General features: G+C 36.3%; 1 pseudogene; it reads right to left on the reverse strand.

Moving 5' to 3' along the window:
• Nucleotides 1–13,975: 13,975 nt before the first annotated feature.
• On the reverse strand, nt 13,976–14,276 carry LOC141571334 (protein max pseudogene; annotated as a pseudogene).
• Between the last annotated feature and the right edge of the window lie 9,466 nt (nt 14,277–23,742).

Here is a 23,742-nt window from a genome sequence, read left to right on the forward strand (position 1 = left end):
AACAGCCCCTATAGATGGTGACAAACTCTGGATCCTTCTAAAAAAAGTTAAACTCTGTTTTGTTGCTGGGGAGCTGGCCAGAGGCAACTGACACACCTCTTGAAAACCAATTCAGATTCCACCTCAAAAACAGATATCCAAACAGACAGGCCTACTTCATTAATCCCAATTCAAAATAGATATTATAAATTGCCAGGTTCTTATGAGGTACTTCATTGGGCCTGGAGCTTTTAATTATCCTTTCTCCATTGTGCAATAAGGAAAGGTGGTCCAGATAGTGGCAGCAAAAATCAAGCAAAGATGATGGGAGACTATCTTAGATAGAGCCATATCACTTTATGTCAAGGCAGCTAGGGAATCTTGGAGTTGAATACCAAGATGAACAGCTTGACAGTAGCAGTACATGCAAGACTTTATGATATTTTGTTGGATAAAGAGAAACAATCTGGGAATAGGTAGGGTTTCGATATATATGCTCTCAGAGGAAAGTAGCCAATGAATATTCACCAATCACTGTGAACACCGACGTGGTGAATGCTGAACCATTGTTCCTAGGGAAATGCAGGGTTAGGTTCTTGCAAGCCTCTGGTAAATTCATATCCCTGTTTTATGTGTTTCTGTTTAGAGACATATTATTAATTTATGATATGTTGTTGTTTCATTAACACTGGACTTACAGCACTATAAGCCATGCCTGAACCAAGCTTATCTAACACACGTTTTCTGTTAGACACATCACAGCCTTCTTGTACTTAGGAACACTAGACAGCACTTCAGCACTACAGTTAGGGGCCACTTTAAACAGCAAAAGCAGAAAACAGCATTAAACAGATGGCAAAAAGGACCGTTGTTCACAGCATTAGAGCTGAAACAAGGCAGAGCATCATCTTTTTCAACCTCAGCTGGGAAGGAGTGCATTGGGTGACTCAAAATTTCTGCTGCTCTGAGGACATCCATGAATGACTAAGAAAGCACCACCTGGACTGACTTTGGGGTTACAAATAAATTGGTAACAGACTTTCAAAACTGGAATCTAGGAATAATATGGATCAACTGTGTTTGTATATTATCTAGAGGAAATACTATTTGAAGTTGTATACTCAATATGATTCTAAGTTTATAATAATAGATATTTATTTAAATGCTATATTGATGTTTTGTTTTAAAGATAGTCAATATTGAAAACATGATTTCAGGAAAAGAAAATGGTCTGAGTCTTCTAGTTGTAAATTAATAATGTGGCATAAGTTTTAGAAAAATGACTCCAGGTAAGTCGAGAGAACCCCAGTGTAACTGACGATGAGTTAATACTACCAAAGGTATTTAGGGGCCACTAGCATCTGAAGACAATTTAAAAGAAGTTAAAGTTTCCCTGAAATTATAAAGCAAGTCAATATGTTCATATAATTCAACTCATAAAACCAAAATAAGGCTCAAGTTTATATAGACATAATCTGTATTTAACAAAGGTAAAATTTAATTACAAAAGTTTCTCAGGATTATCTGTCAAATATGAGCTTTATGAAAAAGAAAAATTAGAAGGGCTAAATTTTAGTAAGAGCCTGTCTTCAGAACCATAGTGAGTTTCTATCTTCTGGGCAATAATACCATTAAAAAGAGTCATAATTCGAGTGTTACTGTGTCTCTCCATCTAAGAAAGTTATACTTTTGGAGAATGAACTTAAGGGAAGCAATTACTTCTTCTTACACTCCTGAACTTTCCGACACCCTTAACTATAGAAGTCACAGATGATGCTACCTCTCCTTTCCAAACCCCACTTTTATGACAAACGCTGTTATTTTCAATCTGCAAGCTAAACATCACTCAGTACTAAATCCTTCCTGATCAAGACAGAAAATGCATTCCTATCCTCCCAGGTGTAGGGCTTAGGAATTGTTCTGCTAGTTTTAAGTACAGGAATTGGGGTTTTCTTCCTCAATTTCTGCCTAGAACTACAATTTCTTTCTAGGCCTAAATCCTTGCTCAAATCTTAGATGTCTGATATCCACATCACTCATACCAGACACATCTTCCTGAGGTCTGTTCCCTTTAGACTCAGCCACTCTGTGTAATGCTACCACTCACCTAGCATCACGTATCACTGCTGCTTGAAGAGACCTAATGTCCATCCCACTGGTCAATTCAAAAGTGAATAGAAAACAAAGCTGGTCTGACAGGAGTCTTTAAATAATGAATTGGACTGCTAGTCCCCCTCCCCAGGGGCCAGCCCACTCACACATCCTCCTCCGTAATCCTACCTCTACTCCCACCATTCCAACGTTACAATCCAATTCTGCCTCACCTTGCACAAATATTTTAAGAGTGTATGATAAGGTGCCATTTCCGAGACCGAGCAGAGTCCAGCCATAAGGAATAGAGTAAGACAATAGATCTGTGAAATGCATTGTCTCCATAAATCTGTAGAGACATTTCATTCAATCTGTTCCAAACCTATAAAATAAGAGCAATTACATTTATCCTCCCACTTGGGGTACTTAAAGTCTTTATTTAGTGCTTTAAAAAGACAATGAGTTCTTTCAAACAAAAAGTGTTTGGTAAGTTGAAAGGATCAATCTTATAAAGAAAATGTCAAGTCAATTTGTAAATCCTTTTTAACCAGAAGTAAAAAAATTACTTTATAATGAATTCCTTATTGAAGTAAAATTCATCTTTTCAGACACTGGGGTCTGCATCTTTCCTTTAATATTTATGTCATTCTTCTGGAAAAAGAAAAAAAGACGTATAAAATCTGCATAACTTATAATAATAATTACATTTAGGAAAAGAAAGCACTGCTTTCACATTTTACTGTTACATGGTTCTCTTATATACTCATATGGTTCATGAAACATATGAGTATATGAACAGAATAAGATAAAAATATGTTTGATTTAATTGTATAAAATAATTTATTTCTTTGGGAGTACCTCTATTTTCTCTTTATTTTAAACCAAAAGAAATATTTTTTTTCATAAATATGAATTTATATAGTACCAGAATTCAAAATATCAAAATTGATTTTTAATATGTGAATATGGTGTACCAATGCTTACATTAAATTAAATTCAATAAAAGTGTCTATTTCTACTTTAGAGCACTTTTCTATGCTTCAGATATATCAATTTTCTTTAATCAGGCAAAGATCTAAACTATCATTTCAAAGGAAAAATTTCCACAACCAAATAACGTCTCTAGCATGGAAGCATTTCTATCCCAAAGATTTGCTGTTTCTGTTTGACAATTCTAAGCATCAACAATGTTCAGATTTATGTTACCCAGCAGGATTCTACAGAAAGAGCCTGATTTTTTTAAAAGACTAAAAGTAAAGTACAAAGAACATTAACCACTGAGAGCTTTTTAAATAGAACTGTTGGCTGAAACCCTTTGGGTAGAAGTGTTTGGGTAGAAAATAACATTTTACCAAGATGCTGTGATATTTTGTGCTAATAGTTCACACCTAAGGTGTTGTTTTCTTCATGCAGAGGAAGCAATTGGTTGGAAAATAGACAACATAAACTAAGTCACTTTTTTTTTTAATCTTAAAGTTTAAGCTAATTTGCTACATGGTGATTAATGCTTTAATCAGGATTCTTGGGTTTGAAAATTAATCATTTCATCAACTGAATATGGAATATCTGTGGATGAAAATGCTATAAATCAAAAGGAGACACATTGGAACATTTAGACATTCTAAAATTTTTAATTTTTCCAAGAAATCTTCTATCCACCTTCCCCTTGGGGTGTTTCTGGCTGAAACTCCAATCCACTATTTAGCAGCTACAATGCCCTGAGTAAATGATTAACCTCTCTAGCTGTTTTGCCTTCAATGCTTAAAAAGCAATATTAGAATTTATAAATTGATTCCTCTTATTGGCAGGAGCAGCAGTCATTTGCAAAGGGTCATGGACACAGGGTGATGTATTCATTGGGAGCCATGATTATAACAGTCTGCCTTACAGCCACAAAGAATCAGAGGGAGGAGGATTCAGTCTGGACTGAATCCGGTACTATCTTGCAATATAGTTCCACTAGAAGGTGATGGGGAAGGGAGAGAGGCAACAGATACGTGTCATAATATTTTATGAACAGAATTCTTTTCTATCAACAGAATTATCAGACCAGGGAGATAAGTTAAATAGGAGAAAAAATAGGAGGAGAAAGTCAGGAATAGAGATGGAGCTTAGGACCAGTATAGTATCAGAATTTCTGGAAAGAAACCACCTCACAGAAGACCCACACCCATACACCAAAATAGGGCAGCTGTAGCAAAATAAAACCAGCAGTACAGGACCCGTTTAGCTGGCCAGTACATCCTGGTTCCTATGTAGTGTTCAAGTTCCCCAGTGGCTTACACTTGCCCAATAGAACACAAGTACTTACGGTAGCTAACATTGCCCTCCAGTGAAAATATGCAGGGAGAGCTGCTGAGGTGCGTGTGCAGGCGCATGCGTGTGCTTTTGTGTGCGTGTAGTGGGGAGAGGAGATTGAAGGGGTTAAGGGTGAGGATTTCAGGTCAGACAACTTCAGCCTAAGGTACATGCAGTACCAGCAAGATAAAGTCAGGCTCCCGTTCACAAGGATGACCGCACTCTGCTGAGAAACAACAGCTCTGGGTTGCCAAGCTCTAGACTGAAGTACCGGGTATCAGAAGGGCAACAAGGATTTAAATGAATGTGCAAAAACCTCATGAGTGGGTTCCAAACCGCTTCTTTCCCACCACTTCCTGGACATGTGACGTTCCTAGCCTGCCCCCCTCAAAGAGGCCATTAGAAGAGCTGGGGAGGAGGGAGCAGATTTAAAAGTCTGCACATTTGCCTGGAAGATATTTAAATGTTGTAATGAAAATGAGATAAATTTCCCAAATGGGAATCAATTTAGCTTCTTCTTGAACCATTTTCATTTTCTAAAAATATGTAGGTTTGATTAAAGAAGGGCAAATCAATTATAAAAACCAAGTAGCTACTTTACTTTTGCACTTCCAAATGTAATATCTAAAATTAACAGAACCTTGATATACTTCTCTTCCAGTGTGCTGACAACAATTAAATGAAATGAATTAACAATTAAGTGAAAAATCTGCAGTGTCTAACACAGTGTCTGTGGCTTACAAGTCATCCACAAGGTGGGAGCTTGTTATTGTCAGAGGGCTAGAAAGGCAGGCTCTCAGACCAACTTGTACCTTATAAAGAACTTGCCCCTCCCACCTGCAGTTTGACAGTGGTTACGAACTAGTGGTGTGATTTCCACATGCCATGCCACAAATAATGCAGTGTAACTATATGCTGGCAAAGAAAGAAATTACAATAGAACCTTGATGAATGAGCCTGTTGACTAGTAAATAGATTGTTAAACGTCATTTTTGAAACCATGTACATTATTTATGTTGAACTATCAATCTCATGTGATTGGGCATATAAGAAAATTGGTAAACTCTCACATGGAATTTGCCAGAAAGAAAATCACCCAGAGAGGACTGACTACCAGATTACCATCAGCACAACCTCCAGCACATCTCCCGAGACAAGGAAGAGGCTCGTGAAGCCACACTACACTGAACAAATGTCCCACTGACACTGATACACTTAGTATGCATCACAGACAACTGTAATTTTTATATCACCAAAATTGTAATTTTTATAACATTGATGTGACAGTGTTCACATTCAACAATACAGCTACATTTCACACCAGTTCCTGGAGATAGGAATGGCCCATCGGTATCACCATGGAGAGAATGAAACATGCCTCAAACCTGTTTCATAGCCTGGTTATTGATTCTGCTCCCCTCCAACCCCAGGATTCATAAGAGAATTCTGGTGGACCCACCCCTTTGAGGGACCCTGAGTCCATTAACAGTTGACTCTGCAATGCTTCTCTGGGGAATGTGTGAGGAGGTGCATTAGGTAAAACCATTGTTTAAAAGTATTGACAGAAATTGTTTTTTATATGGCAATAAAGAGTGATATTTGAACATAACTGAGGTTTTATATCTGTAGTTTTTTTGGTACAACTGAATAACTGCTGCTTTATTTTGTCATTTAAAGTATGCTTTTGGAAGGAATGGTTTAAATGTTTGAATGAGTTAAAATGGAAAAATGATGGCTTCTTTTTGTGATCCATTTTCTACAACGCTCAAAATGCCTGCACAGAAAAGCCACTGTGGCCCTAACAAAACAGGGTGGTTCCCTTAAGCAGATCTCTAAGTACCTGTCATAATTAAAAATTATTCTAAAATAAAGAGCCACGCTATCTGATCCTCATTGTTTTGGAGCCCAGTGATTAAATTCTGTCTAGTGCCCACAATGTGACCAAAAAAAAAAAAAAAAAAAAAAAAAAATCAAAAACCTTCCACACAAGTTTAAAGTATAATCAATATACTGACAGTTCTATGATTATTAATTTGGCTGTTCAAATACCTGAACCCTAGGGAAGAGCTGCCCCAGTAAGGTAGGCCCAATATTTAATGTATGGGAAATTACATTCTCCCTTCCATATTAATACAGTATAATTAATGAGATATGTATTTTCTAGCAGATTCGTTGGTTGTCTGGTAAGGATTCCCATTGTCTTCATCTTTGCTTACATACCCTTGATTGGTTTAAACCAATCAGTGCATGGCATTTCCCTAATAGCTGTTCTCAATCGAGGGTGGAGCAAAAAATTTAAGCAGGTCCTGTCAAGCTGAATAAGCAGATTTACATTGCATGCTTATAGAAAATAACTTGTTAGAAATGCACATTTTCGGAACTACTTGAGACCTATGCTGATGGTTAGCTTTATGTGTCAACTTAGCTAGGCATGGTCCCAAGATCTTTGGTCAAACACCAGTCCAGATGTTGATGTGAAGCTTTTTCTTAAAGATGTAATCAACATTCAAAACAGTAAGCTTTAACTAATATCTTCATCATGTGTCTCAGTCTCATCCAGTCAGTTGAACACCTTGAGAAAAAGACTGAGGTCCCCTGAGAAAGAAGTATTGCCTCTAGACTATCTTCAGACTCAAGCTGCAATATCAATTCCCTGGGTCTCCGACTTCATAGCCTGCTCTGCAGACTTCAGATGTGACAGCTCCCACGGTCTCATGAACCTATTCCTTAAAATGTCTCTCATGGAAGATGAAAGATATACTATAAATGTGGGTGTGTGTGTGTGTGTGTGTATGTGTGTAAATATATGTACGCTTTTTTTTAGTTTTTTTTAGTTTTGTTTTGTTTTTGCTGTAGTTAAAAATAAGAAGCTTGATGATGAAGAAGAGGAAGTGGCTTCACACAGCAAGAGAGTAATTGAAGGATTTTTCTTTATCCAAGGAAAGAGAGATTTGAGCATTTAGAAGGTAGAAAAGAGAGCACTGAAGAGAGAGAGATGTTGGAGAGATGGGATCTGGCCAGGTGGACAGGGTGGCCTTGGATAGGGTGAGCGCACCCTGGGCAGAAGGGAAAGGTATGTTCCTCTGAGCACAGCTGAGCCCCTGCAGTCTGATGGCCTTGTTTTGTTTTGTTTTTTTTGTTTTTTTTCTGGGGAGTAGGAGGCAAGGCACAGGCTAAGAGAGCAAAGGAGGGGCTGGAAGATGAAAGATATACTGTAAGTGTGTGTGTGTGTGTGTGTGTGTGTGTGTGTGTAGACAGAGAGATTTATTGTAGGAATTGGTGAATAATACTTACAAACACACATTATATTTTTCTGTTTTTCTGGAGAAACCCAAATAATATGCCCACTAAATTGGAAACTGAAGGAAAACCCCAGAAATCTGTGTTTTAATAATACTTCCAGGTGATGCTGATGCTCCTAAAGTTTCAGCCCTAAAAACTGTATTAGAGCATCTTTAGCCTATCTCATTGGCAATTTAATGGAGAAAGCCTGAAATTACATTGTGGTGGATTTGCATTTTATCAGTTAAACTAAGATGAAGCCGTGTTTTCCAGAATTCCATTGCCTGCACAGTTCCAGATTAGTGTGAGCCACAGAGACAATTTTCCTGAGATTTGGGAGGCAGAAGTGGAGCAGCAGCATCTTGCTTTGTATACTCTGAAGTCTGGAGCAGGGTACGGGGCTTGTTGTACCTTGGGGCTTACCTGCTGGCTCAGCTGCTTGGCTAAAACAGCAGCCAGGCCCATACCGTGTTTCCCCGAAAGTAAGACCTAGCTGGACAATCAACTCTAATGTGTCTTTTGGAGCAAAAAGTAATATAAGACCACGTATTATATTATATTATATTATATTATATTATATTATATTATATTATATTATATTATTATATAATACCAGATCTTATAGTAAAATAAGACCGGGCCTTATATTAAGTTTGGATCCAAAAGACACATTAGAGCTGATTGATCAGCTAGGTCTTATTTTTGGGGAAACATGGTAGAAATTGCATTCCTTCTGGATCCTCCTGGATTTTTTAACAGCTGGGCCAAGAAAAGGGTGTCATTTTTTTCCTATAGATCTCTTGCATCACTGAAATTGGAGCCATGGAGATGTTGAAAAACAGAAATGCATTCCAGCCAACACTCACGGCGTCTGCTCACCCTCACAGGTTGCAGTGTATACTTGTTTGTTCTACTTCCCATCCTTCTTCCTTTTGCACACTCAAACACGCCAGCTTCATCAAGAATGTTTCACCAGTTCCCACAGTTGTGCAAAGTCAAATCCTTATAAAACATCCTTTATTTCTCCAGAATTTCTGCTTCTCAGATCAAATATGGCAGATATATAAACAGAATCAATTACCACTGTAGTGAATGTTTTATGAAAAATAGTGTCAGAAAAACAAGGAGAACATTGAATGCTTTTACTTTTAATAGTACACAGTGCTATAAACTCCCTACATTATCCTGGCTAATATAGTGTATGTTCAACCCTTTAAAATTTATGGTATAATATCTTTTGTCTTTTTTAAAGTCTCTCTCCTCCCCATATCCTTTTATGTTCATATTTTGTTTTCTTTTATCCCACTACTCTTCTTTCCCTTGGCTTTAGGCCATTGCTCCTTGTTCTATAATCTTCAGAGACTGTGAATAATTCTTTACCTTCCGTATGTTGTTTGTGCCCTGGAAGGTATAGAATGTCCAGTGACCAGGTCTCCGCATTGCACCCTCTTTCCTAAACAATGTCAACTTATTTTCCTAAGTTCCTTCCCCTCTCTTATCATCTGATCCTCAATTAATTTTGTTGCCGTTTGTCTCATTTGTGCTACACTCTTATTTGTATTAAAACATTACATTGAGACCACAGAGAAGACTTCAAAATACAAAGAGACTTAAACATCGATGACTTTGGAATTAGTTTACATTCATCTTCAATAACCATTGTTTAATGACTTTGATTTTTAAATGTCACTGGAACTTTCGCATTTCACCTAGAATGTTAACTTTATATTTCTAACGCTTTATCTGACCTATCATCAAATGGTTAGTGAATACCTTATATTGTCTTTAAAAGTACCTACAATGTACCTTATACAATTAGAAATCACTGTAGTAAAAGGTTTTGCCTATTTAACATGAGCAAGTTAATTGTGGTAGATTAATTTGTAATATTTAGTCATTATCAGGTGTCTGGAAATTAACTGCCTGGTATTACTTTTCCATCATTCCCATAAGCTCTGCTTTCTTCTACATTCTGTAATCAGTTATTGGTGGTATTGGTAGATGCTCTCTCCTATTTAGGATTTCCGGGCAGGAATTCCGCCCGTTCTCCGGAATATTTTTCACTTTCCCCTTCCCGTATCCCAAGATATAAACTGTTTTCTGTTCTCCATGATGAATCGTTTCCACAAAGTGACGGCCGATACTACAAACCACCTGGGTTGAAGGAGCTGATTTTCCCTATTTCCTGACCAACTTTTCTTGGGATTCGGGAACAGGAAAGCAAAAAACATTCACGAGAACAGGCGGGAATTCTTACCTGGAAACCTTACTCCTACTACAGCATGTTTTGAAATACCACTAACCTACAAATTGTAGCATAGTGTACTATATGATAGTACAGCAGCATATAATACAGAAGATCAATTTTGTCACCAATTAAAAGACAATCCATTTCAGTTATTCAGGAAGGCATTAAACAACTTAAATGTAACCCATCCAGTTTTTAATACTTAGTGTAATCAAAGCATTCACTGTGTAGTAATAACACCAATGTGATTTTAATTTTAAATATTATGATGCTATAGAAAAAGAAAGGGAGGTTTAAGAAAAAAAATTATTCATTCCAAAATATAAGAAAAAGTAGATATTTATCAGTTATACTAATGATCCAATTGCTATATTTCTATGAAAATCAGTCTCTAAAAATGGTCAGGAAAAACTTAGTAAATAGTAGTTTTAGTACTGATTCACAGACATAACTTAGAATTTTTAATTTCTTAATAGAATGTAATTGATTTTAAAAATCAATGTAGTTTGCTTTACAAATGATTTGTTTAAATCCAGGAACCCATAAAATATCCATCCATCCTTTACCATACTTGCTTTTATTTTTTCACTTTCTTTTTTATTTTATTTTATTTTATTATTATTAGTTTCAGGTGTATAAAACAAGGTAATAGTTAGACATTTACACCCCTCACAAAGTGATAACCCCCCTCCCCCAACCTACTACCCCTCTGACATCGCATACAGCCATTACATTTCCACTGTCTCTATTCCTTGTGTGTGTGTATAAATAAATATATATATGTATATATATGTATATATGTGTGTGTGTATATATATACATATATATACACATATATATTAAATTATAGTTGACACACTTGTCATTTTTATAACAGTGATACATCTCATGTATATCTCAGATACATGAGAGGTATCACAGTTGTATATATTACTGTATGTACATATGCACATAGTAATACTACTAGGGAATACTTTCAACCATTATCATAATTCCTTTCTACAATTTGATTTATTTAGGACTCAATACCGAGCAGAACCTTGATTTGTGGGTGCACATAAATTAATTATAGATTCTGATTAGTTTACTTTTATCTCCATAAAGTTCATTCATCTTATTTCACAAAAGACTTTTTTTATTACATTGTACATAGTCATATAGAAATTAATACATGCAGAAAACCGTCTTTAAATCCCTAGTCAAATAAGGAGGGAAAAATGGCATGTTGAGGTCTTGGACTGTTATTATGCAGTGCTTAATAAACCCAAGGACATGTGCTTTTCAAAGAATACAAATTACTATGGATAAGAAAAGGCTTATGTAGACTAATTGCTTAAACAAGCAACACACTGTACTCTTACAAGAGAAATATTTAATTAGAGAGAGGGGGAATATTATAGAAAATATTTGTACCAAATATTTTTTTCTATTTATATTTTTACTGGAAAGTGCTAATTTATTTAAAACTAGGTAGGCTTACTGAGCCCTCTACTATTTCTACATTGTTACCTAAGTATCTGTAACTGTGCTGTAGGTCAGAGGAATTCAGAGAAACAGAGGAGGTAATTACCTTATACAACAAGATTTGAAACAAAGCTTTCCCTATTGTCTCAGAATTTCATCTAAATCATCAAATCAGAGGACAATTACTGACAGACACTTTCAATTCTAAAGAAAAGCACTAGACACGCTCTTGAAAGATTGACTAAGAGGTAATCAATCTGCCCCATCAACCTGACTCCTTCCTTCATTTGATATTTGAGAAGGTTAGGGATTCATTGAAGGACTCTTCTTTGAAAGGACTGATAATATTTTAGGCTGCCTGCTTTACCTACCCATGTGAGCCACAGATAGAACACAGAGTTCTAAAGATGGCAGATTGGAACCTTATGGCCCAGCAGAATATGTGTAGAGAAATTTGTCGGCCTGCCCTTCGCTGCCACAGGAGCACAGTGAAAGAATGTTTTGGAGAAAGTTTTAATTATGTCCTCTGGAATTTATGGTACATTGACATCAATGCTTGCATGTTCCTCTCTCCTAGGGAAGTCTCCAAGCAAGAGGCAGGTTGAATAGAGAGAGAAAGAGTAGGAGTAGTGTTTGAAGAGGCAAGGGTAACTGACTTTTCCCTTTCACCAATTTTCCGGACTTTAGTGGTATTGCAAGCATTCCACTAGAAAATGCTGCCTGGTGAATGAGGCAACACTATCATCAGGGAATGGGGTGAGACAGTGTTTGCCTCAGAACTTAATAAATGGCACACAGGAATCAGCATGCTTATTCTGCTACAAAAACAAACAAACAAACAAACAAACAGGAAGGGGAGGTCTAATTGTTATAACTAACATTAGTCATACACACCTTCCTGTAATTATTTCTTCCCTTGATCCTAACTAGAAGCTAGAACCTACATGAAAGTGATAGATGAGGAAGATACACAGATAAACAACAACAATAAAATCAAATCCAGCTCCATTCTTCTTTCACTGGCCCTCTATCTCACACCAGGCATAACATAGGAAGGAAGAAGGAAGAGATGTGAATTGGATCTGCGATGCAAGTTTGATTAAGTTGGCCCAGATGCTCTGGAACTAGACTGAGAAACAGACATAATCAGACAAGCTGTGCTGTGTGCCTGAAAAGCCACCGATTGGAATGGAAAAAGAATCACTTCACCTGGTGCTAGTGATAAGAAAAAAAAAGAAAACAAGGAGGTTTTCTGATCTTGCTCTACCAAGTTCAACCCATACAAAATAAATCAATTACACTTAAGTGTAACAAAAATTCAACAATGCTCAGGAAGATGCTGCTTCAAAGAAAACAATTGGCCTCTCACCTATGGGACGTATCTAGAAATACACAAAGGAAATTTGAGCATTTTCCTTCACCATTTTTAGGTGATGTGTACATGAACACACACACACACACACACACACACACACATTTTAAGAGGGCTTTTCTAAACATATGTGGTAGTCTAATAATCCAGAGAAAAGAGGGCGATGAATGATTGCTGTATGTAGAAGATAATCTTTAAACTGAGTCTTGAGAGATGACTGGAAATCACACAGGCAAAAAGGGAGTAGAGGTAAGACCATTGAGATATTTCAAGGTGCGAGAAGAGCATATTTAGAAATAGAGATTTTGGAAGGAATGTAAAATGCCAATAGATTACTTAGCTTAGCTGACACATGAGGTATGTTCAAAACAGGTGCAACAAATGTAAATGGAGGGAAAGATCAACAGGCATGATTTTTCAAACTCTCAAGTGCATGCGTTGAGATAGTCAGAGAGAGGAAAAGTAAGTAGACCTCAGAGTCCTGCACTTCAATCAGAGAACTCTACCGTCATGTTTTACATGTATGTTACCATCCATGTTAGATTTTAGTTGAAGTCTTTTGTAACTTAAAAAAAAATCAGAATTTGTGGATATTAAAAAATAACTGAAGGCACATGGACAAAGAACACCAATAATAGGAAAAAATACCCAAATAGAAGATAAAGAATGCTAGGTCACACTGCGAAGGATTTTCAATATCGTTGATCTTTCTTGAAACTCTTCTTCCTTGGTTTCTTTGAGTTCTGTTTTCTGTTCTCCTCTTATCACAAATTGACTCTTAACATTCTTTCCTTTACAACTTTTCTCAAACACACACCTTAAATATTCTCTCATAAATTTATTCTTACATTAAACATTTTTGAGTGCCAGAAAATGCAAAACTTAATCAGAATGTTCAGGCTCATAAGGAACTCCCACTTTAGTGCAGGGAACAAATATGGAAACTAGATAACCTATAATACATACTAAGTGCTGTGTCAGTCCCATGAATAAACAGCTTGATTCCCAGAAAATGAAACAATTGACCTAAAACAAAGAGCCTGGTCTCTAGAGTAGGTGACACTCAAAATCCTATCTCTGCCATTTTCTAGTTATGTGCCATTGCTTTTATCGTTTTGCACCCCCTATTTATTTTATTTTATTTGAGGTGTTCACATCCATGTGCTCACTTGCATTTCCTTTTATTTGTATCTTCCATGAGGGAGGAAGAGAAGTGAATTCCCCAGGAATAAAGAATTGGATCAGCTTTCGCTTTCCCTTTGCTATTGTTCCAGAAGAGCATTCTGCAGCTTGAGTTATCAGTATCTTGCTTGTGTGTGTAGTTTTTCTTCTCATATACCAGATATGCTGTGTGGCTTTGTCTAGGATTTGGATCTAGATGCCTTCCCTCCTTGGAATGATGGGACCAAGTCCCGCAAACTGTGAAAGCTGTCTTTGACGTGCTATCACACCAATGAAAAGGTAGGGACCTTTTCATTCCAGTGCATTATGATAAACCCATTTGTCAGCATTGCTCTCCACCTAGATGTTGTCATGGCGCATTTCCTATGGCCCAGGGAGCCGCCACTGCTCCAAAGGTGTAAGAGGAAAGGGTGGAGGGGAGGGGGAAGTCACTAACACAACAAGCCGGGTCCCCCCACACACACACTCACTCGCTTGCTCTCTCACTCAACACGGGTGAGAACCACCTCCTCATTTTGCCCTTGTTTTGTTTTTTTGTTTTTTTTATTATGAGCTCTATCTGTACCTCCATTTTATCTGTACAATTTTCTATGTACAATAAAAAATTATAGAAGCACCTGCCTCATTGCATCACAGTGAAGAGTGAACACCACTATGCATGTAAAGTGTTCAGCAGTGATTAACTTACCCCAGACAAGGACTGGGTAAGTTAATAGTAACGAGGATCATAATGGAGAGGAGAAGCAGCAAGAAGAAGAGTGAGAGGAGGAGGAAAAATGGAAGAATAAAGGAATATTTCACAGAGAAGATGAAGTCTACGCTATGTCTCTATCAATGAATAGGAGTTCACTAGTTGAGTGAGGTGGGAAAGAGGTTCCCAGGCACAGGGTCTGTGGTGTCCCAAGGTTGCCTCTTCATGAGAAATGACATCCACCAGAGTTATGGTTTAAACTCTCAACTAAGCTAATGCCTCCTAAGGTAACAACATTGTATTTCTTCTGAGCTTCCTTTCTACTGGAACTCACTATTTTGATCTCCTATAACCACCACAAAAATCAAACACTTGAAAAGTAACTAAATCCGTCTCTGCACACATGTGGATTCTCCTCTTCTTATATTCTCTTAGAGAATACAGAAATTTCAGGGCCATCATAGGCTCTGCCTCCCTTTGCCCCTCTGCCTTCAACATTTCAATCATCACCAAAGTCAGTTGATTCTATGCCAAATTTATCTTCCAAATCAATCTCATATGTTGAACCAACTCAAATCTTCACTGTAAGTTCAAAGTAGAAACAGTATTAAATACACAATAATTAAATAATCATTTAGCTGACATGTGCTCCTGATTCATTTAAATGAAGGGGATTTAATGACTGAACTTAAAGCTCCTCTATGTAGTGTACTCCAATCCAATATTCCAATCCAATATGGAATTAATTTGTTCATCTAATAAATATTCTTGAGATGATCATATGTGCTAAGCACATTGCAAGGCCCAGGGAATATGGGTCAAATAAAAAGTCTTTGTTCCCAAGGTACTCACAGTCTAGTAGACAACTGAAAAAAGGAATTCAAGAAATATGGTATAAAATTGTGACTGCTATAATAGAAGTCTACATGGGGAACTGTGTAGTTCAGAAACTGAACTTATAAGAAAGAGGAAGACATGTAGATGAAAAGAGTGTTCCAGATACAGTCAGGACAGTTATCTAGCACACGAAATTACAGAATAGAGTATAAGTGTTCAAACAGCCCAAGATAGGTGTGTGTGTTTATGTAGGGGTGTGTGTGTGTGTGAATTTAAATGTAGTCTCTCATAAATTGTAAATTCCTAGAGCTCAAGGAGGCATCTGATTAGCCATTGTTTCTCCTAAAGTACGTTGAGCAGTAGACACTCAGCACATATTTCTTGAATATAACTTATAAGAACTAATGAGAAACTATAGTTACCAATTTACTTGAAAGTTCTAATATGTGACATGGGATTGAGGCCTTGGACTAGGAGGAGTAGTGCTTATGTGAACACAGATTTTTAAGATCTTTAAGGTTTGTTTTGGACACTGTAGATTATCAGATAAGTTTGACAAGAGATCCTACAGCAGAGAATACCAAGAATCTTAGATTAAATTCATTATGGATCAAGATTTTCTTGTTCAGACAGCATGTGGCAGACATAAACCAGTGCAGGGGAAATTAGTCATTTAAATAAATAAATGTGTGTGTGTGTGTGTGTGTGTGTGTGTGTGTGTGTTTCTTTTAAACATAATAAAATAGATTGGTAAAGTAATGATTTGGAAGAACTTGCCACCTCTGCAATTCAATCTGGAAACAGTCCTATAATGCCAGGCAGAGTTGGCCACAAGACATGTTTTTGTGACTAGTGTACTACTGGTATTGTCTTCCTTTCTTTATAACTCTGAAATTCTAGAGAAGCCCACAGAACAACAGGTGAATTCTTATTATCCTTAGATTGGTTGTTAGGGACAGAGTGGAACAGTGTGGAAAGAATATGGATGTGGGAGTCGATTAGACCTGAGTTAAAATTCGAGATCTGGACTGAGTAACTTTCAGCAAGTGAAGCTCCATCCCCTCATTTCTCCTCATAGCCCTGGCTCACTAAGTCTTACTCATCCTTCAGTTTCAACTAAGGTCACCACCCTAAAAGTCAGTATTTCCAAACTGAACTCCTGCCATTTTTCCCCCACTTTCCATTCCCTACCGCCTCAAAACTTGTTTCCTTAGGTAGTAAAATGACCTACTTTTCACGCAGTTTCTCAGGCAAAATTCCTGTGTGACTATGTTGTTTTCTTTTGTTCAAATACCACATCCAATCCATCAACAATTCCTGCCAGCACTATCTCTGAGATAAATACCGGATCTGATCACTTCTCATATCCTCCAGCACTGCTACTTTAGTCCAAATCCCCATCGCCGCCTGGACACTGTTACACCTTCTGTCTAATCTCCCAGCTTCCATTCCTGCCATCTTGCATCTTATTCTTTGAATGATGATTAGACCCATCACTTAAAATATAAATCATTTTATGTCACTTGTTTGCTCAAAATCTTCCAGAGGTTTCCCATTCAAATTAGCACACACAAAAAAAAAAAAAAAAAAAAAAAAAAAAAAAAAAAAAAAAAAATCCAAGGACTTAATCATTGCATACCAGACCCTACATAACCATGGCCCCTGGTAACATAATTCCCCACAGTCACTTCCTCCCTCTAACCTGGTCTTTTTGCTCCACTTAGAACAATACCAAGCACACCCTGACCTCCAGGCCTTTACACTGACAGTTTCCTCATATCCCTCCTCAGATCTCCACATGATTTGCTTCCTCTTCTCATCCAGATCACTGCTCACAATCACCTTCTCAAAGAGTCCTGCCCCGACCACCCAAGCAAGAGGACTCTCCCTTCCCCAGCTCTGTGTTTTATTACACTGCTAACTTTTCCTTGTCCTTACCTAATATTACGCATCTGTGTTTTTGTTTAACATACATCTCCCCTAATGGATAATAATATCTGTGATAGCAGGGATTATGTGTCTTGTTTACTACCCCAGTGCTAATCACAGTGGCTTACACATAGTCAGCAGTCTGTAAATGTTTATTGAATGAAGAACGTGTCTTCAGAATTGTTCTCTCGTAGCCCCTCCAGAGACCCATTTCGGTGTTTTCTGTGATGTTGTGTCCAGTGTAACCAGCACATTTTTTTTTTTCTAGCACTCACGATGCACTTTTTACTTTTCTATATCCATCACTATATTATATATGCTCCTTAGGGTCAGAAGACTATCTATTTTGTTCACCATTGTACGTCCAGAGCTTATTGCAAAAAATCTAGTGTATAATAAATGCTCAATAAATATTATTCAATCAAATGGTGGTTCATCATAGAGTCCAGGACCTTTTCAGTACAAAAAGATGAGAACCATGAAAGTGATCACACATATTCTTATTTAATACAACTGGAAATATCTTAACTAACACCTGCCTAACGAGAGGAAAAAGCTGATGAGGAGGAAGGTGTGAAAAACAAGCCATTTGTCATTTCTATTTTAATTTTAGAAGACACAATCAACTTAATTTAGATTTATCATCCATAGGATATTCACACTGAGACAAAGAGGATGCCTGTAGTTTGTTTTCAGCATGTTAGTAAGTATTTTCCCAGGCATGGAAAATAACAGGCATTAGCAGCATTGGATTTATTTCTCTTCTCTTCTCTATACAACTGGGGACTAAAAGGAAGTATACTTTTAGTCTAGGGCTGTTATAATACACTTGCATTCAACACAGGGCTGAATTTAAGCATGTGTTTATACAATGTTTTTGCTAAATAGAAAAAATAAATAAATAGAGAGGTAAATTACTTTGTGACTGAAAAAGCAGTTGCTAACCTATCAGGAAAGCTGTCAAGAGATTATACCATTATTTTCAAAAGCAGAGACAGTAGATGATCTTAATCTCTAGAAAGAGCTGAGTCAAATGACTGTCAAAGCAATGAAGTAAAGTCTGAACTGTGCCTCCAACACTGTATCATCTTGAATTGCTGTTCTGGGTATGAAAAAAATGTGTTCCTTGGAAAGCTATCTAAGTTTTACATTAGAGTATGTAGAATTCAGGGTATGATTAATTTTTGCTCCCTCATAGAACTTTCTAGTGATATAAATTATTAGAATTACAAATTTTATTATTAGCCCATGTCCTTGGACAATGCAAATAGTCTTTATAAAAATTTGGAAAGAATAAACATTATGGAAATCTGTTATGTCATTACAGTGTATGTCAACAAACCATTTAAGGGACAAAACCATTTCAATTCAAACCAGGGTAACAGGCATTATTGCTTGGTTATGATGACACAAGGAACCAGTGGACAATTTCAGATCCAACACCCTCTGTTTACAATTAATACCTATGTGAACACCATCAGAAAATTTTGCTTTCTGGCCTTAGACTTTAGGAAAACCTCAGTCACTATCTATCTTTAATCACTCCAGAAATCTTCAAGAAAAAGTGTTTTCATTTTGAACGTGTTAGAACACACTTGAAAACTACCATGTTTCCCCAGAAATAAGACCTAGCCGGACAATCAGCTCTAATGCGTCTTTTGGAGCAAAAATTAATATAAGACTAATATAATATAATATAATATAATATAATATAATATAATATAATACTCGGTCTTATATTAATTTTTGCTCCAAAAGATGCATTAGAGCTAATTGTCCAGGTAGGTCTTATTTTCGGGGAAATACAATAACAAAAAACCTCTCTCTCTGCTAACACCGAAAGGTAAGTCCCATGAGGCCAATTGAGTGGACTGGAGAGTTCAGTTCAATAGAGTTTCTCTAGATCTCTTGATCTTTGGCATTTCAAATTCTACATATGATTCCAGACTTATTTAAATGCCATGTTACAAATCTTTCGGTTGGAATCTTGAAAATACTTAAGTAGTTGATGATTATTTCACCGCTTTAAGTGGTTGATCATTAGTTCACTGCAGGTAACATTTTCCAAATAATGCATTAGACACTTCAAATGACAACAGAAATTCTGTGGAAACCAAAAAACGTGCATTGACTCCTTCTAAATTAATAAATGTCCCTGCTTTGTTTTTTCTAGCAAAACCCCCTTTCCTCTCTATCTTTGCTTTCCAAAGTTGCACCAGTTTACCATGCAATCACATAGTTAATACTCTCAGATCTTAATTCATTTGATAGTTTGTGATGAATGGTTTCAAAAAGGGTTAGTTTATGTCAACTTTTATACATATTTCTATGACATGAACCCAAAATACATGAGGAAACATTTGAAGTTTTTGATATCTATTATTGGATTATCAACAGACCTTTCCTACAGAATGCATATAAATCTTTGGAGGCAGAATATATGCAATATTTGATGAAATTGTTGTACACAGGTATTCTTTCAAATCTATTTCAGCCCCTCAGTGTCTCTTTTGTTTCCTGAGCTCTAAGCTATCTCTGGTGTTCCAGAAGACATCCTTTTATGTGTCAATTTATATTCTAATACACAGATATACTTGCATATAAAAACAAAGCATCAAATCTAACTTAAAAAGAAAGGGGAAAAGCCCCTTAAATGGTTCAATTGCATAGTAATAAAATGATGGAAGTCAACATTTGTGAATCCTGTCATATAATGTTACTGTGAATCATATAATCCAATATATTTGTTTTTTATCATTGTTTACTTGTTTTCAGTTTTTAGTTCCTCACACTATTTGAAAATTTTATTTTAAACAAATTCTTAAAAGACTTAAAGAGGACAAGAAGGCTTTAACCTCAACACATCAAATCCACTTACCCCCAAGTTACTAGTTTAAAAAGATATTTCTCAGCCGATTGTTCTGAAAGATAATTTCTAAAAGTTCGATTCCTACATTAATTTCTCTGCCCGTCTCACTCTCTCACGCTTTCTATCTCTTTCATTACCAAAGGTACTTGGAAATACATTAAAATTCTCAGGGGATAGGAACCATTATTAAATAATTCCAGATACCTGACCTGACCAAATATGTCCTAAATGTATATTTTCTGTGCTCATATCTAAGTTCAGTTCAAAGTTCAAAGCTCTAAACTAGAAGCTGTAGTATCTTTATAGATTCTAAGGGCACAGATATGAATTTTTTACTTCTAGATGTATTTCTTTAGTGTTCATAAAAGTCGGATCTCATAAATCTGCTAGTTTCAAAAATCTGCAGCTTTTTGAATAGTGGTCCTTGTAGTTCTATTTAAACCAGATGGGACCAAACTTATTATTTCTATTCTGAAAGGTCATTTTTCATCAAGACTGTGTTAGAAAATAAATCATTTAAAGCCACCTTTTGGATGGTCCCTGGCAGGAATGTCTTAAGAACATGTACTAATAAGAGTCTCCCTACAAAGCAAAGCCGATTTGTTAATACAGAGTGGTCTGAAGCTGCCACCTTCTGGCACTTAGGCAGTATTTCTCTAAGTTCAGTATTCTGCTGAGGTAACATGACAATTAGAACGACCTGCACAGTTCCTCCATCAATATCCCAGAGAAGTCTGCTAAGCACAGCAAGGGCAACATGTTAACATCACATAGAGAGTGTATGAATGTGTGTGTGTGTGTGTGTGTGTGTGTGTGTGTGTGTGTATAATATTAAAACACTATTAATAGAAACAGATTGCAGTGATAGAGCTTTAGGAACCAAGGACGTACTACTAAAATAAGACAAGCTCTAGTATTGGAGACCGGGGCATTCATATAAACCTTAGAAAACGAAAAGTGTACGTGGAATGGAGGTTCTGATGATAGTCTTCTCAGTGTTCTCTCACTTCACCAGAATAAATCAGAGCTTGGTAATTTATCAGTATCCTGCTTTAAGACTAGTTAAATTAATTCCTTACTGAAGAAGCATAATTTCAACTGGGAAATAACTTAGAAATATAATACAAAATGTATCTCTACTTACTAAATATTCAAATATGAAAATTCATAGTGTTAAAAGATTTTAAGTATATGTTTTTTTCTATCAAAGATAAAATGGATTATCTTTGATTATATTGATAATTCATGACACATGTTAGATTTTTCTCTTTGAAACAAACTCTTGTGATCATTCGGAAGCAAGTCCTACAGACTGAGGAAATGGGTCAACTGTGAAAACTCACTGAGCTCCATGAATGACCACTTTCTTGTTTTTCTGAGAAGACTTTTTCTTTGGGTAATATACATGCAAAATAATAAATTAAGAGTTTTACTATTTTTGCCACTTTGCTATCTTTCATGTAATGCTTTCTTCCAAGTGAAATGGCATCAGGGTTAGATATTTAGAATGAATAAAATAGCTCCACAAGAAAAGAAACCAGCAACTTCTTCTGTGATGCTGAGTAATTAAACAGACCTACAGGGACTGCTAGAATTACAGAACATAAGCAAAGATTAATGAGGCCTGAAAATGTAGGGTCCCATGGTCTCCAAACCACGTGCAAGGTGTCTCACCTCAGCTTTCTCCACATTGAACAGCTGCCCATTTTCAAGGCAAGCAAAATTGAATGTGTTCCTGCTTTGATTCAGAAACAGTTTAGTAAAATCTAGGACACAAGCTTTAGTTCAACAAAAGTAACTTTTTTGGTTCCTACACCATAGTAGTTGGCTTTGTCTTCTGTCCTAGATTACAGGGCGCCCATGAATTGGTATGTATGTTCTGAGGCAATTTCCTAGTTTCCTTCCTAATCTGAGCATTCAAGAGCCAAGATCTTATACAGAGCCCAATTTATTAGGGTACAGCAGTCAAAATAGGAAATGTGGTATAGCTTTGCTTCTCTTCCCTCATTACTTTGTCCTAGAGGTAGGGTGGCCAGGGAACTTGGAAAGTTTGTAATATCTTTAATGAAGGAAACAGTGATTGCAGTAAAAAAACTGGTTTTCTCAAGTTGATTCTAGATTCCTGACTGTTGTCAGTGCCACATAATTATCCCAAGAAGACATTAAAAAAAAAATGGTTCGGTCTTAAATTTAGATAGTTACAGGGTCACACAATAACTCCACGTGACTACACTGTGATAAGGACTTTACATAGAAAGTGAAAGGACTTCAATGTATCGTTTCTTGTTATGATAGATAGGGACCTCTTATAATGGCCTCTAAAATGCTTTTAGCGTTTGTGTGCGTATTTGTGTATTTAGCATATACCATATATTTAAACTAAGATTCTTATAGGATTTGTGGATTATTTTTCTCATCCCCATAAATATTAATTGAGCTCAAACCACTCAAATGTTGGATTACACAAAGATTCTTAGTGTTAGACCAAAATGGCCCAAAGCATGCAAATATTAAAGACACCATAAATTTCAATTAATAGCAGACGGCATTCTGTGAACCATAAATTACAAGCAATAAGGCATATGAAGGCTGATTGCTTCCTCAGATCGTTTCATATAATTTCAGTATGTGTTTAGGTCTCCCCCTTTGGAGGGGACTTCACACTCCTACCTCCCTGCTATTTTCTATAGGCTCTTGAATATTCCTTGGCTACATCTTCTCTTCTGCTCCCTTCCCTTTCTCCCTTTCTCCCTTTCTCCCTTTCTCTCTCTCCCTCTCCCTCTCTCTCTCTCTCTCTCTCTCTCTCTCTCTCTCTCTCTCTCTCTCTCTCTCATATCTAATAAAGAAAAATTGAACCATAAAGATTGCATATTTCATGAAACTTGTAACTCTCACATAGTCTGTTGACTTAGTGTATATTAATACAGTGTACATTTGATGATACTCATAAACACTGGTGATCATTATATTTCTAAAGATTTATATAGTGCAAGAATATTGCTTTGCAAATATATAAATAACTCCATTATCAAATGTGAGAGGATATATTCTAGAAAGTAAATGTCCTCCAAATGAGATACCCCTTGAATAATTCTTGGTAATGAATGTTTAAGGACTATTAACAGAGACTCTAGTCCCATTCCCTCTCTTAAAATTATAACCATATAATAACATTTCTTCTATTTTCAAGAAAAGTTATTTTCATCATTTGAATTTGTATAAATATGTAAAAATTAGAAGGCTGACAATTCTATATGGTATTCTAAACCAGTCCCTGTAAGGATATATTGATTTCATTAGGAGAGACAACAAAAATTCTGTGTGTGTTTATAATTCTATTTAGTTTAGACTTTTTTTAAAATTACTTGAATAAACACATGGTAAGTTCACTTAAAGAGATATTTTTTTTATAAAGGTAGTTTTCATCCTTACATTCTTTGTTTTATTGTCTAAATACCATTTACCATGCTATATATTTTTTAAGCTCATTTGTAAAACCC

The sequence above is a fragment of the Rhinolophus sinicus genome, chromosome 16, assembly GCF_057876585.1.
Source record: "Rhinolophus sinicus isolate RSI-liver-muscle chromosome 16, RSI-T2T, whole genome shotgun sequence".
Classification (NCBI taxonomy): Eukaryota; Metazoa; Chordata; class Mammalia; order Chiroptera; family Rhinolophidae; genus Rhinolophus; species Rhinolophus sinicus.